Below are 12,937 nucleotides of genomic sequence, written 5' to 3'. Positions count from 1 at the left end.
GAAAAGGTATGCAGACAAATTGACACGTGAGATCCTTGAGGCATTGGCGATACGGGAAACAGGACAGCGGTGCGTCAGCACACCATCCATCTCTCTATCAAGAAAAGAAATTTCCTTCTTGAACGAACCCCACGGGAGATAAAAGCAAGATCTTTTTGACAAGGAAACAAAAAGCGCGGATTTTCTAATAAAAATTTTAGTTGACAGTCAGCCTCGTCTACGTTCTGTGTGTTCCTTTCTGTGTCTGCGTTTTGGTTTTTTTTCGGCTGTTCCCACCAAGAAGAATGAACCAACTAGCTCAGTTTTCTACTCTTTTACAAGGTAAAATTTTTTGTTATACCGTGGTTATCAGCGTTGTGTATCGCCCGCCCAACGCGGACATTTTTTTATTTTAAGCAGTTGTGCGACTATGTACAGCGTTTCAGGAGAGTTCAAACGAAGTTGATTATAGGCGGTGATATTAACTTACCTTATATTGACTGGACAAATATGATCGAATCGGGTGGCGATTTAAAACATTTCGACCAGCTTCTAAACGCTGCTTTTTCTTGAGACCTCACCCGGGTTGTTCACGTGCCTACACAAACCACACCTTCATCGCGGTGCACTTTAGATTTGTTGTTCGTTAGTCCTGCTATTTCCTGTACTCATGTTGATGTTATGAGTGGTGTGCCTAACCATGAACTACTATCACAAACCTATAATCTCCAAAGTACGGCTGAAAACAATACTTCACCTCTTACTGTTAAAGACTTTAAAAGAGCAGATGGTGTGAGCATTCTTGACTACCTAGAACACATTACCACGGCTTTGAGAAGCTCGAGGACGTAAACATATTATGGTCCAGGTTTAAAACAATATGCTTGAAATGCCTGCAGCGGTTTGTTCCGAACAAGCTCAAGAAGAAAAGACAAAATCCATGGATTACAAGAGAAGTTATGCACATGAAGCGGAAGCTAAAACCACTCCGGCGAATGCCTTCTCGTCAACTAGCAATCATTAGAAAAAAATAAGCTTACGAAATGAGCTCAGAAACAGGATAAAGCAAGCGAAACACAACCTTTTTTCTGTTACCCTCTAAACCTTTCTCCCACAGGCGTCGGCAAAATTTTCAAGATTTATTGATGAGAACAGGTCAAATGAAACTTTTTTATGTGTTGATGGCGTACAAGTCACAGATTCTACATACGTAGCTAATCAATTTAACAAGTATTTCCACTCAGTGTTCGCGCCTAAAGACCAGAGCATTGGTTTTGCACCCGAGAAGTTCCAATGGACTATGCGCGACGTAGTTGTGACCCGAGAAGGCATTTCTATTTCATCCTTAAGCTTGGACCCGAAAAGAGTAGTAGGGTCAGATAATATGTCTAAAGCATTTCTGCACCGTTACACAGAGTAGATATCGCACTACTTGCACGCAATCTTTACTGCTTCGTTGTCGAGTTCCGCATTGCCTGCTCGTTCAACGGTATCCAATTAGCGCCCTATATCCTTAACTTCACTTAGTTCGAAGCAATTGAAACACATAATTTGTAGGGAGCTGGTTCAGTACTTAGAAGAAAGCCGCCTATTGTCAGATGCACAGCATGGTTTTCGGCGCGGGCGGTCCACCGTCACACAGTTACTTACTACCTGCCACAAATTTTTGGTTGCAATTAACGACAGAGGCCGAATCGACGCAGTGTTCCTGGACTTTTCCAAGACTTTTGATAAAGTGTCACACAATAAACTAATACAAAAGCTATATAACTTTGGAATAAACAGAATACTTATTGACTTTAAGAAAGCCTATCTTTACAACCGCGCACAATATGTTAACGTTAATAATAGTTCTTAAGATAGCCTTCCAATGAAATCAAGTGTACTCAAGGGGTCTGTCCTGGGCCCAGTCTTGTTCCTTATTTATATCAATGACATTGTTATCGAGATAGACCCTGGAAAAGTAGCAGAACATTTTAGATCCTGGAAAAGTAGCAAAACATTTTGCAGCCGATTGTGTTGCGTACACAACGGTCAGGTCACCACAGGATCAAGAACTATTCTTAATGCGAATCTTTAAAATATTCACAACTTGTGCGAAAAGTGGGAAATTGCTCTCAACAATAAAAAATGCTCTGTTCCTGGTGTCTCAAACAAGAAGCAATCATTCCATCACACATACAATATTGGCGTAATTAACGAAGTATCAGCTGTAAAATATATAGGAGTCGATATAACATCAACATTAATCTGGAACAAGCATATGTATAACATATGCTGTACCGCACGCAAGGTCTTATCGGGGATTCGAAGAAAATTGGCGACAGCCACAACACGGGTGAAGCTCACTGCATAAAAATCCCTGGTTAGACCGATTTTGGTGTATGCGTCGCGCATATGGGACCCCTACACCAAAATAAATATATACAAGTTGGAAAAGGTGCAGAGAATGGCCGTCCGTCTTATTTGCAACTGTTACAGATAAACAGATAGCGTAATACGGATGTTTAATCTCTTGGACGGTCAGACTCCAATCTAGACGCACAGAATACGGCCTTAAGTTCTTATACCTCCTGTACAATAATAACACGGAGATAAACAAGACTCTACCTTGCTACTTTATCACGAGCTAACACACGCTTTAACCATCGGAAAATTTTACTAGAACACCGGGCTTGTACCGATTCAGTTAAATATTCCTATTTCCTTAAACCTGTGTCCGACTGGAATAGGCTGCCTCAGAATATTCTAGATTGTCCGGATGAAGTCGAATTTTTTACCGCTTTGAAAACTCTGAACGTCCAACTTTTTCTTTGCCTTTGTTTTGTATTTTTGGTAGCATTCATGTGCGTTTCCCACATCTGCGCTGGACTCCAGGAAGAGTCTGCAGTGTTCCTAAATTAATAAATAAATAAACGTGGAAATAACCGAGAACACTCTAGTTTGTAGGCAATGCGGAGGTTCGTTTTTGGTGCCGTCTTAGACTTGCAAAGGGTGCTATATTGTCACGTAGGGGTGACGGCAGTCGAAGGAGCGATGAAGACGGACAAAAGGTCTTCTAAAAGAAAACTCTTTATTGGGCTGACTTGCGCCCACGATGGACTGAATCACTCGGCGGCGGCGAAGCGACAAGCGTGCTCGGCGCTCCTGGAACGGAATGCCCGCCGCTGTCAGTCGTGCTCATTTTAAAGCTACATAGCGGACTTTCGAGATAAAGCGTGCAAAGTTACTAGAACATTCCGGAAAAACACAGAACCAGCTCAGCCTGGCTGCGATCAATCGAGATAAATCTAGCCGCGTCTTGCGTCGCAAACATAGCGACAAAGTGGTGTGGCGGCAGATTTGAAGAACGAACAAACACGGCAACTATTCGCGGCATGACTCCCCTCTCAAAGGACCATCGACCCGATGCATTAAAACAAATAATGCGACTATTAACAGATAAAGCGGATCTTTCGAAAATAGAGTATGGAAATGCAGCGGCCTTTAGCGCGCATAATACGGCTTCAGACGGACTACATGGACAACTTCTGGTCGTACGCGGCGTCGCTGGGATGCAGTCATTGCGTCAGGGATGACGTCATAATCCAGTTCGACTAGCCGACGAAGAATCTTGTATGGGACGAAATAGCGGCGCAAAAGCTTTTCACTCAATCCACGGCGGCGACTGGGCGTCCAAACCCAGACTTGGTCTCCTGGCTTGTATTCCGCGTTGCGTCTTCGTAGGTTGTAGCGTCTGGCGTCGGACCGCTGCTGATCTTTGATCCGTAATCGGGCAAGCCTTCGAGCTTCTTCTGCGCGTGGAAGGAAGGCGGCAACGTCGACGTTCTCTTCTTCTGTAACGTTGGGCAGCATGGCGTCTAACGTGGTCGTGGCCTCCCTGCCATGGACGAGCCTAAAAGGCGTCATCTGGGTGGTCTCCTGCACTGCGGCGTTGTAGGCGAAGACGACGTAAGGCAGGATGACGTCCCAGGTTTTGTGTTCTGCATCGACATATATGGCGAGCATATCGGGGATGGTTTTTTTCAGGCGCTCGGTCAGTCCGTTGGTCTGCGGATGGTATGCAGTTGTCCTCCGGTGGCTGGTTTGGCTGTAACGCAGGAAGGCTTGCGTTAGTTTCGCCGTGCATGCTGTTCCTCTGTCCGTAATGAGGAGCACATCAGGGGCGCCGTGTCGCAGTAGGATGCACTCCTCGAAATATTTGGCAACTTCTGCTGTTCTTCCGTTCGGTAGGGCTTTCGCCTCGGCGTAGCGGGTCAGCTAGTCGGTCGCTATGATGATCCACTTATTTCCAGACGTTGACGCTGGAAAAGGGCCAAGCAAGTCCATGCCAATCTGCTGAAAGGGCCTTGAGGGAGGTTCAATGGGGCTCAGAAATCCTGCTGGTCGTGTTAGAAGGGTCTTTCGTCGGTGACAATCTCGGAAGGTTTTCACATAATGTGCGACATCGGCAGACAGTATGGGGCAGTAATACTTGTCTTGAATGCCGCGGAGGGTGCGAGTAGACCCGAAAGTTCTATTTGTCGTCTCGTCGTGTGAAGTGTGTAGAACTTCTTCGCGGAGACAAGCAGGTACAACAAGGAGGTAGGCTGTTTTGCTCGCTGCAAAGTTCTTCTTCACAAGGACCTCATTCTGCACACAGAAGAAAGGCAGTCCTCGCTTGAATTAAGCGGGGGTGAAGAAACCTTGCCTTCCAGGTACTCGATGAGGCATTTTATGAAGTGGTCCGTGCGTTGCTGCTGATCAATAGAGCGTGGGCTGGTGGGTTCTAGGAACGCGTCCTCATCGTCGTCCGGCGGCGGTGTATCTACAGAGGCTCGTGAGAGGCAATCGGCGTCAGAGTGCTTGCGTCCGGTCTTGTAAACGATGGTGACGTCAAACACCTGGAGGCGCAGACTCCATCGAGCGAGTCGGCCAGAGGGGTCCTTCAAGTTGACAAGCCAGCACAGCGCGTGGTGATCGCTGACCACCTTGAACGGTCGTCCGTACAGGTAAGGGCGTAATTTTGGCGTAACCCACATAATGGCAAGACACTCCTTCTCAGATGTCGAATACTTAGCCTCAGCCTTGGAAAAGGAACGGCTAGCGTATTCGATGACTTTCTCCAGCCCGTCGCTTTTTTGAACGAGGACGGCGCCTAGGCCCACGCTGCTTGCGTCGGTATGATCTTCAGTATCGGGGTTTTCATCAAAATGCGCGAGGATCGGTGGGTACTGTAAACGACGCTGAAGTTCCTTGAAGTCTTCTGCCTGCGGCATTCTCATTTAAACGACATATCTGCCTTCGTCAGTTGGGTCAAGGGATCGGCGATGCGCGAAGAGTTTTTCACAAATCGTCGGTAATAGGCCCACAGTGCGAGAAATCTACGCACTGCTTTCTTATCGGCCGGCAGTAGAAACTGTTCAATAGCAGCGATTTTCTGCGGGTTTGGGCGTACTCCCTCCTTGCTAGCGATGTGGCCTAGAAACAGCAGCTCTTCGTAGGCAAAGTGGAATTTCTCTGCTTTCAAACTTAGGCCTGACGACTTGATGGCGTCTAGTACTGTTCGAATCTTTTGAGGTGCTCTTCAAAGTTCGAGGCGAAGACAACGACATCATCTAAATATACTAGACAAATTTGCCACTTCAGACCTGCCAGCACTGTATCCATTACTCGCTGAAACGTCGCTGGTGCCAGTAGCCGCTCTTGAGGTCCATCGACGAGAAATATTTGGCGTTGAAGAGGCGGTTCCGTGTGTCGACGATGCAGGGGAGGGGGTAGAGGTCCTTTGTTATGTTGTTCAAGCGGCAGTAATGAACGCAGAATCGAAGTGCGGCGTCTTTCTTTCTCACTAGAACAACCGGTGCCGCCCATGGGCTGTTTGAAGGCTGGATGACGTCGTCGCGAAGCATTTCATCGACTGGGTCCCGGACGGCTTGTCGTTTTCGCGGTGACACACGGTAGAAGCTTTGACGGAGAGGTCGGACGTGTTGGTCCGTTATAATGCGATGCTTGGCAACTGGCGTTTGTCGGACGTTCGGAGATGTCGAAAAACACTCACTGTAGCTTCGAAGTAGATTGCGGATCTGGTCTTGTCTGTTCCGATGCAGGGCTGGGTAGATGTCGAAAGTGTGCGAGTTCTCTTGGTCAGGCGAATCTTCTGCGGAGGGGTACGTCACGTACGTCGGATATTTCGTCGAAGAAAGCAATCGTCGTTCCTCTGTTAATGTGCCGGTTTTCTTCGCTGAAGTTAGTCGGCAGTACTTCGGCCTGGCCATTGCGGAAATGTCCGATTCCTCTTGCGATGCTGATTCCTCGGTGTAGAATCAAATGCTTGTTCCTCTCCATGATGTCCTGAGCGTTAATGGCTTTCGTGGCGCCTACGGTGACGATAACGCTTGATCGGGGTGGTCACTTCTGCCTCCAGGACACTCAGGGCAACGTGATTTTCCCGAGTTTTCATCGAAGCGATGGCTTCGGCCGTCGAAAGCGTGATCAACTTGGATAGCATGTTCATTAAGTAAATCCATAGCCAAAATCACTTCGCTGGAGCATTGCGGTAGCACAACAAAGGTCGCAGGATAGGTATGTCCATTGACAGTCACTCGCGCTGTACATCGTCCTGAAGGCGTAATGAGGTGGCCCCCGGCGGTGAGAATTTGCGGACCGTCCCAAGCCGTTGTGACTTTTCTCAGCTGCGCAGCGAATGTTCCATTTATTACCAAGTAATCGGCTCCTGTGGCAACTAGAGCGGTAACTTTCCGGCCGTCGATAGTCACTTCTAAGTCGGAGGTCCTGGTTCTTGCATTGCATGTTACTCTCGGCGGCGGGTCACGGCTTCGTCGCGTATGCGAGTCGCGGGTGGGGCGTGTGGTCGAATCTTTTCTGGGTGGCGGCGTCGTTTTGAGGGCAGTTTGCGTCATGGTCGGGGTTGTCATTTTGTGCGGCGTCGGTGCAGCGAGTGCAGGTTCAAGTTCAAGTTTATTGTTATTGCATGTACAAGAAACGGGCTTACATATTATATACAGCATCAGGAGGTCCCAGAGTGAGAAACTGCCAGGGAGACATCCTATCATTAGTGGGTGCATAAGAGTATTAGAGCAGCAAGTAGAGGGCAAACAAACAAACAAAACAAAAGAAAAAGAGAAAAAAAACGTGTCAAGAAATACAATTCATAGCGAACAAGTGCAAATAAATAGAAGACAGTTAGATATATACTAAAAACAGCGTTATACAGTAATATCACAATAAATAATCATAAGCAGGAATATCTAGTAATCTGTAATAAAAATTTGGCTCTTCGGCATATTACGAACAAAGAAAAATACAGTGTTTTACAGAAACATGAAGCCTAACGATACAAAAACAGAAATAATGTAAAGAAAGTTTGATAAATGTATTTATGACAAATGAAAAGATGGTTCTGCTAACAGTATTCTTTTCATATTGTGTTTAAAAAACTGCAATGAAAGAGATGACTTAATATTAACAGGGATCTGATTCCAAAGTGAAATACCATAGAAACGAAGTGTAAATTTACCATAGTTAGATCTGATTTTAGGTAAAAGAAGGTTATAGTGTTCTGAAAACCTAGTATTATTTTTGTTTATGAGGTTATCAAAAGGAAGAATGTCTAAGGTTATTTCACGATGAAAGAGAGAAATGTTATGAGTGATAACTTATTGTAGAACAGCTGTTGAATGGGTAAAACGTTAAGACGTTGATAGATAGGTAAAGAATGGCAGCGGAATGAGCTAAAGGTCATTAATTTTATTGCCTGATTTTGAAGACGTTGAAGTTGTTTGAGATGAATGGCATATGTATTACCCCATGAAGATAAACAGTATGATAAATGATTGTTATTATAAGCATGATACAACGATCTAATATTATGAGGGTGGAAGAATGCGCGTGTTTTAATGATAATGCGGATGCCAAATGAAACCTTTTTTTATTAGCGAGTTGGCATGGCTATTGAACTTAAGGAGTTTGTCGAGAGTAATACCCAGAAAATTAACAGTATCAGATGTCGGTATAACATAAGTATTTAACGAGACAGTTATTGGAGAATAAATCGACGTTTGTGGATTATGAAATAGTACAAAGGTTGTTTTTAAGGGATTGATTTGAAGTTTATTATCAGTGCACCAGAAATACACATTGTTAAGATCAGTGTTAAGTGTGTCTTGAAGTGCGGTAAGCGATTTCTGTGATGAGTAGATGGTCGTGTTATCAGCATATAACAAACAGTTACAGTTGGTAATTACATTAGGTAGATCATTTATAAATAATAAGAACAACAATGGGCCTAGTATAGAGCCTTGGGGAACGCCACAGTTGATTACTTTAGTAGAAGAGAATTGGTCATTAAGGTACACTACTTGAGGCCTGTTAGACAAGTAGCTGCGAATAAGATTTAAAGGTGGGCCAGTAATAACGAAAGATTCGAGCTTATACAGAAGAATAGAATGATCTAGAGTGTCAAAGGCTTTTGTTAGATCGATGAATATGGCTCCTGCAACAAACCCTTCGTCAATAAAGCGTTTAATGTTATCCGTGAAATTATTTAATGCCAATTCCGTCGAATAATTCTGCCTAAAACCAAATTGTAATGGAGAAAGAAGATTAAATTTACTGAGATAGTGCATTAGACGAGTGTAAATAAGCTTTTCAATGATCTTACTAACAAATGGCAAAATACAAATTGGGCGGTAGTTATTAATGTTTTCACGCGAACCATTTTTGAACACTGGGATTACTTTACCATATTTCATCAAATCAGGAAATATGCCTGTGCTAAAAGCTTTGATAACGATATCTGCAAAAACAAATGATATGTCTGCCGCTACCAGTTTTATTCTAGAAGGCGGAATAGAATCCAGGCCAGGTCCAGTGACATTAAGAGAACAAAATACCTTTAAAACTTCTTCGGAAGAAACCGGTCGAAGGAAAAATGACTGAGGGCAACGTGGGAGATGACGTAAAACACTAGGCGATAGCGTGTTCTGGCAAGTGGCAAAATGATCACTAAAAGCATTTGATATGTCAGCCTCGGTTATGCATTCCTCGTTGTGAATTATTTTTTTAATGCCCGTGTTAGACTCTGTAGTATTAAGAAATTCTTTAATAAGCTCCCAATTACGACTGGTATTCATTCCGTTCTGAATTATCCGTCTTTCATAATAGTCCCGTTTTGCGCGTTTAAGGATACCAGAAAGGATATTGCTATAATTCTTAAATTTATTTCGCAAAGCTGTGTTGAACGGCTGCAGTCTCACCTTTTTGTGAAGATTATTCTTTTTTGTTATAGAGCGCAGCAACGCATTTGTAATCCATGGATTTCTGGGAGACGAGAATCTTTGCTGAAAGGACACATGAGTTGTGCACTCATTGATATAATTTCTTATTGTTGATAAAAATATCGAGTACGCCCTGTCAGGACAGTTCTTCTGAAAAACGCTCTCCCAACAAGTGCCTTATACCTTCTGGATAAATAACGTTTCATTGAAATAATTTTTGGAATATTGGTGACACTGCGTACGTTTTGCGACACCCAGAAGGAAGAACAGAGGATAATGATCAGTAATAGAATAATCTGTTACTCCAGTGGTATAATCGAAAATGATGAGGAAAATATATGATCTATCAATGTGCAAGAACGTGAAGTGTCGCACCTGGTTGGAACATCGATTAGGGAAGAGAAACCGTAGCTAAATAAGCAGTTGGTATAATCAGAGCATGACTGACAGTTGGGATTAAGTATGTTGATGTTAATGTCACCACAAATGATGATGTTCTTGTTTTCGTTGGTTAAGACGATGAGTATTTCTTCTAGCTGCGAACAAAAGTCCGAATACGACGATGACGGAGAACGATAAACGGACGCCAGGATTGTATTCCGGTTATTGAGGGACAGAACATTCCGGTCGAACTCCAGCCAGACTGACTCGCACAGCAAATTGCGGAACGAAAGATCATGCCGACGAGTGTACGAAATCGACGAATTCACAAAATTGGCAGATCCGCCACTTCGCTGAACCCCACGGTAACTATATTCACTGGTATATCCTGGCAGACCAAATAGATTGCCATCTACCGGTGTTAGCCATGTTTCAGACAGGCACATTAACAAAGCATTATGGTTGAGTAAAGTAAGGAAGTTCAAAAGGTCATCATGATGTTTGTGCAGACTTCGAATATTGCAGTGAATGAACGAAAATTTGGGCGATTTGTCGTGTAACAACGTTTTCACCTGATCACATGAAAACATGCCTCTATTCATGGTGAGGATTTACATCGGAAAAACGGGAGTGCAGGCGCACTGATTATGTAAAGATAGCCAGATCGCTTACGCCTGAGATGCGATAAACGCGGCTATTCTCAGCCTTTCTAGCTTTGATTGCGCAGTTTTCAGTCCAAAGGAATCGCCATCCTTTAGTCTTCTTCAATTCGAGAGCTTGTGCGAAAAGTCGCTTGTTCTCTGGCGTGAGGTGATCATTCACGAAAAACGAGGAATCATTGTTTCGCGAAAATCCAATGGCTGATGTGGTGAGCGTAGCCTTTTTAGCTTTACTAATGAATTCAGTTCGCTTCGACCCGGAACAGAATCGTGCGATAATGTTTTTGTCTTTTTTTTGCGGGGACATGATGAGCAATGTCAATGTCGGAGGGGACGATAGGACAGCCTATCTTTTCACCAATAGTTTGTATTACAGCCAGGCAGTTTTCACCTTCCGTGACGGGAATGCCTTTTACTTCAACGTTGTTCAGTCGGGAATACTGCTCTAGAGACATGAGACGTTGAGACAGCTTTGCGTTTTCATCCTTTAACAGCTTATTTTCCTTCAAAATGGTCTCATTCTGTACTTTCACGGATTCATAGTCCATTAAACATGCAAAGACTTTCTTGCATTGATTTCATTTCGGCATGTAGTGTTGCTATTTCTTTAGCTAGCTCGGCACACGACGGCATCTTCAAACAAACACAACAGGCACTTGTGGCAACAGGGCAGCGGTAAAGATGAATGAGGAAATGCTCAAGTTTGTAGGAGACAGACCTGTACGAAGTATGGGGACGGAATTAGTTGCGTGCTCGCTGCCGCAACCCTTGCTGCCAAGTGACGGGCTGGCTCACGGACACCCCCTTTTGTAGGCGCTCCGGTAGATACGGTCACTCCGGTAGATGTCGCTTGACTTCACGAGTATGCAGATAACAGCGGGCGTGAGTTGTTACGTGAATCAGCAGATGACGTCACTCCCGCAGATGCCGCTGGATTCCCTTAATGCGATACAGCGCGAATAAAGACGGGGACGAAGCGAGACAAGACACCACAGCGCTGACTTCAACTTAATTTTTATTGCGGAAAGGGGATATTTATACAGGAATTGGAAGGGAACGCATGATGCCTCTACTGCTGGAATTGATACGCGGGATAAGATATTTAAAGGCGAAAAGAAGAGGCCAGAACAGCGCACAAGGGTGACTGCTAATAACAAACAACAACGCAGTGCAAGTCAATGATGAACGATAAGACAAGGCACCGGCATTTTGCAACAAAAACACAAAAACAAGAGCCAAAGGGCCTTAAACCGCAGTACAAGGCGAGGAATGAAACTAGGGAGCAAAAAGCAGGGCACTAACAATTTGCTAGGGGAAAAGAAAGCCAAAAGAAGGGTAATAAAAGATCTAAAACCATGCGAGAGAGACTTTAAAATTGCAGGGCCAAAAGGGGAAAATAAGAGGGCGATCGAGGGAGAGCTGACGCAGTCCTCTCCTAGTTTCAAGATGTGCAATGCCTCCATGATTTCGCGAGTGCTTTGATGGACATTTTTATCTAGAACAGTGCAATCTTGAAACAACGGCTTGCAAGGGCGAGACGGACACTTCAAGCAATGCACTCAAAGGTTCCTCTTTGCTGTGTTGCTGACGTCATTATAGTGTTCCATCAGTCGCTCATTAAGGCACCGACCAGTTTGGCCTATGTAAGCCCTGCCACAACTCAAAGGAATTTTATACACGACACCGACTTTGAAGGATACAAACGGTGAACGGTGTTTGACCGGGCAGGCTGGTTTACGCTCTGCAAGGGCGTTTACTCTGTGGCAGAGCTTGGAGAGCTTGTCAGGAGTCGAAAACACGACTCTAACGTCAGCCCGCTGGCCTATTCTCTTCAACCGGTGAGACACCGCGTGCAGGTAAGGAATCACAACAACCTTGTTATGCTTGTCTGGAACCGCAACTTCGCGTATTCCTCCCTTAAGCTTCTTCAGGAGGCCTTCTGCTACCGAGATGAGAAGAGTCTTAGGGTAGCCTGCTCTTTCCAGCCTAGAAGACTTTGTTAAAGCTGTCACCCATAGAGTGCAGACAAGATTTCTTTAGAGCATTAGTAAAACACAGGTTCGCGATGCCGCGCTTAACAATCTTAGAGTGGGCAGAACTATAAGGAAGCAGGGACTTGCCCCCTCTCGGCTCATACCGCCAGCATAAGTGTCTTTCTACTAGAGAAAGCCTTAAATCAAGGAAGCGTAGTGACCCACTCTCAGGTGTCTCATGTGTCAACATGAGAGGTGACAGGCACTGCTCAAAGGAGGAGAGAACACGAGAAACAGTACATGGAAAGGAGCAAACATTGTCAGCAAGTAAGACTAAGTAATCGTCTACAAATCTAAAAACTTTTGTGACAACTGAAGGGAGTCGTTCAGCGAGCAGTCGGTCATGATGGGCAAGGTAGATGTCACTGAGGATGGGAGCAATGCATGAGCCAATGCACACACCGCTTTTCTGAATGTAACTGCTCTCGCCCCATTTAACAAAAGTGGAATTAAAATAGACCGTCAACAATTCTAAGATGCCACCTACCGACATACCGGAGGAATTTTGAAATGCAGCCGAGCCGAACGCATCGATGCTACTTTCAACGCAAGACAAAAGCTTGTCATGTGGCAAAGAATAATAAAGATCTTTAATGTCAATCGAGAA

The 12,937-nt window shown here is 44.6% G+C and overlaps 1 protein-coding gene across 10 annotated transcripts in view; it reads right to left on the bottom strand.

The window, feature by feature from the left end:
- Nucleotides 1–12,937, bottom strand: part of LOC144122120 (uncharacterized) — a 246,248-nt gene that overhangs the window by 153,459 nt on the left and 79,852 nt on the right. The window contains exon 1 of one of the 10 annotated variants that reach the window (XM_077655654.1): nt 11,016–11,173. The exons of the other annotated variants lie outside the window; for them this stretch is intronic. The gene's annotated coding sequence lies outside the window, so the exon portion shown is untranslated. Of the gene's footprint in view, nt 1–11,015; nt 11,174–12,937 lie in introns of those variants that run through there. 10 annotated transcript variants of the gene reach the window in all.

This window comes from Amblyomma americanum, chromosome 2 (assembly GCF_052857255.1).
Source record: "Amblyomma americanum isolate KBUSLIRL-KWMA chromosome 2, ASM5285725v1, whole genome shotgun sequence".
Taxonomy (NCBI): Eukaryota; Metazoa; Arthropoda; class Arachnida; order Ixodida; family Ixodidae; genus Amblyomma; species Amblyomma americanum.
The sequence above is the reverse complement of the archived record's forward strand: the minus strand, read 5'-3'. Positions and strand labels throughout refer to the sequence as shown.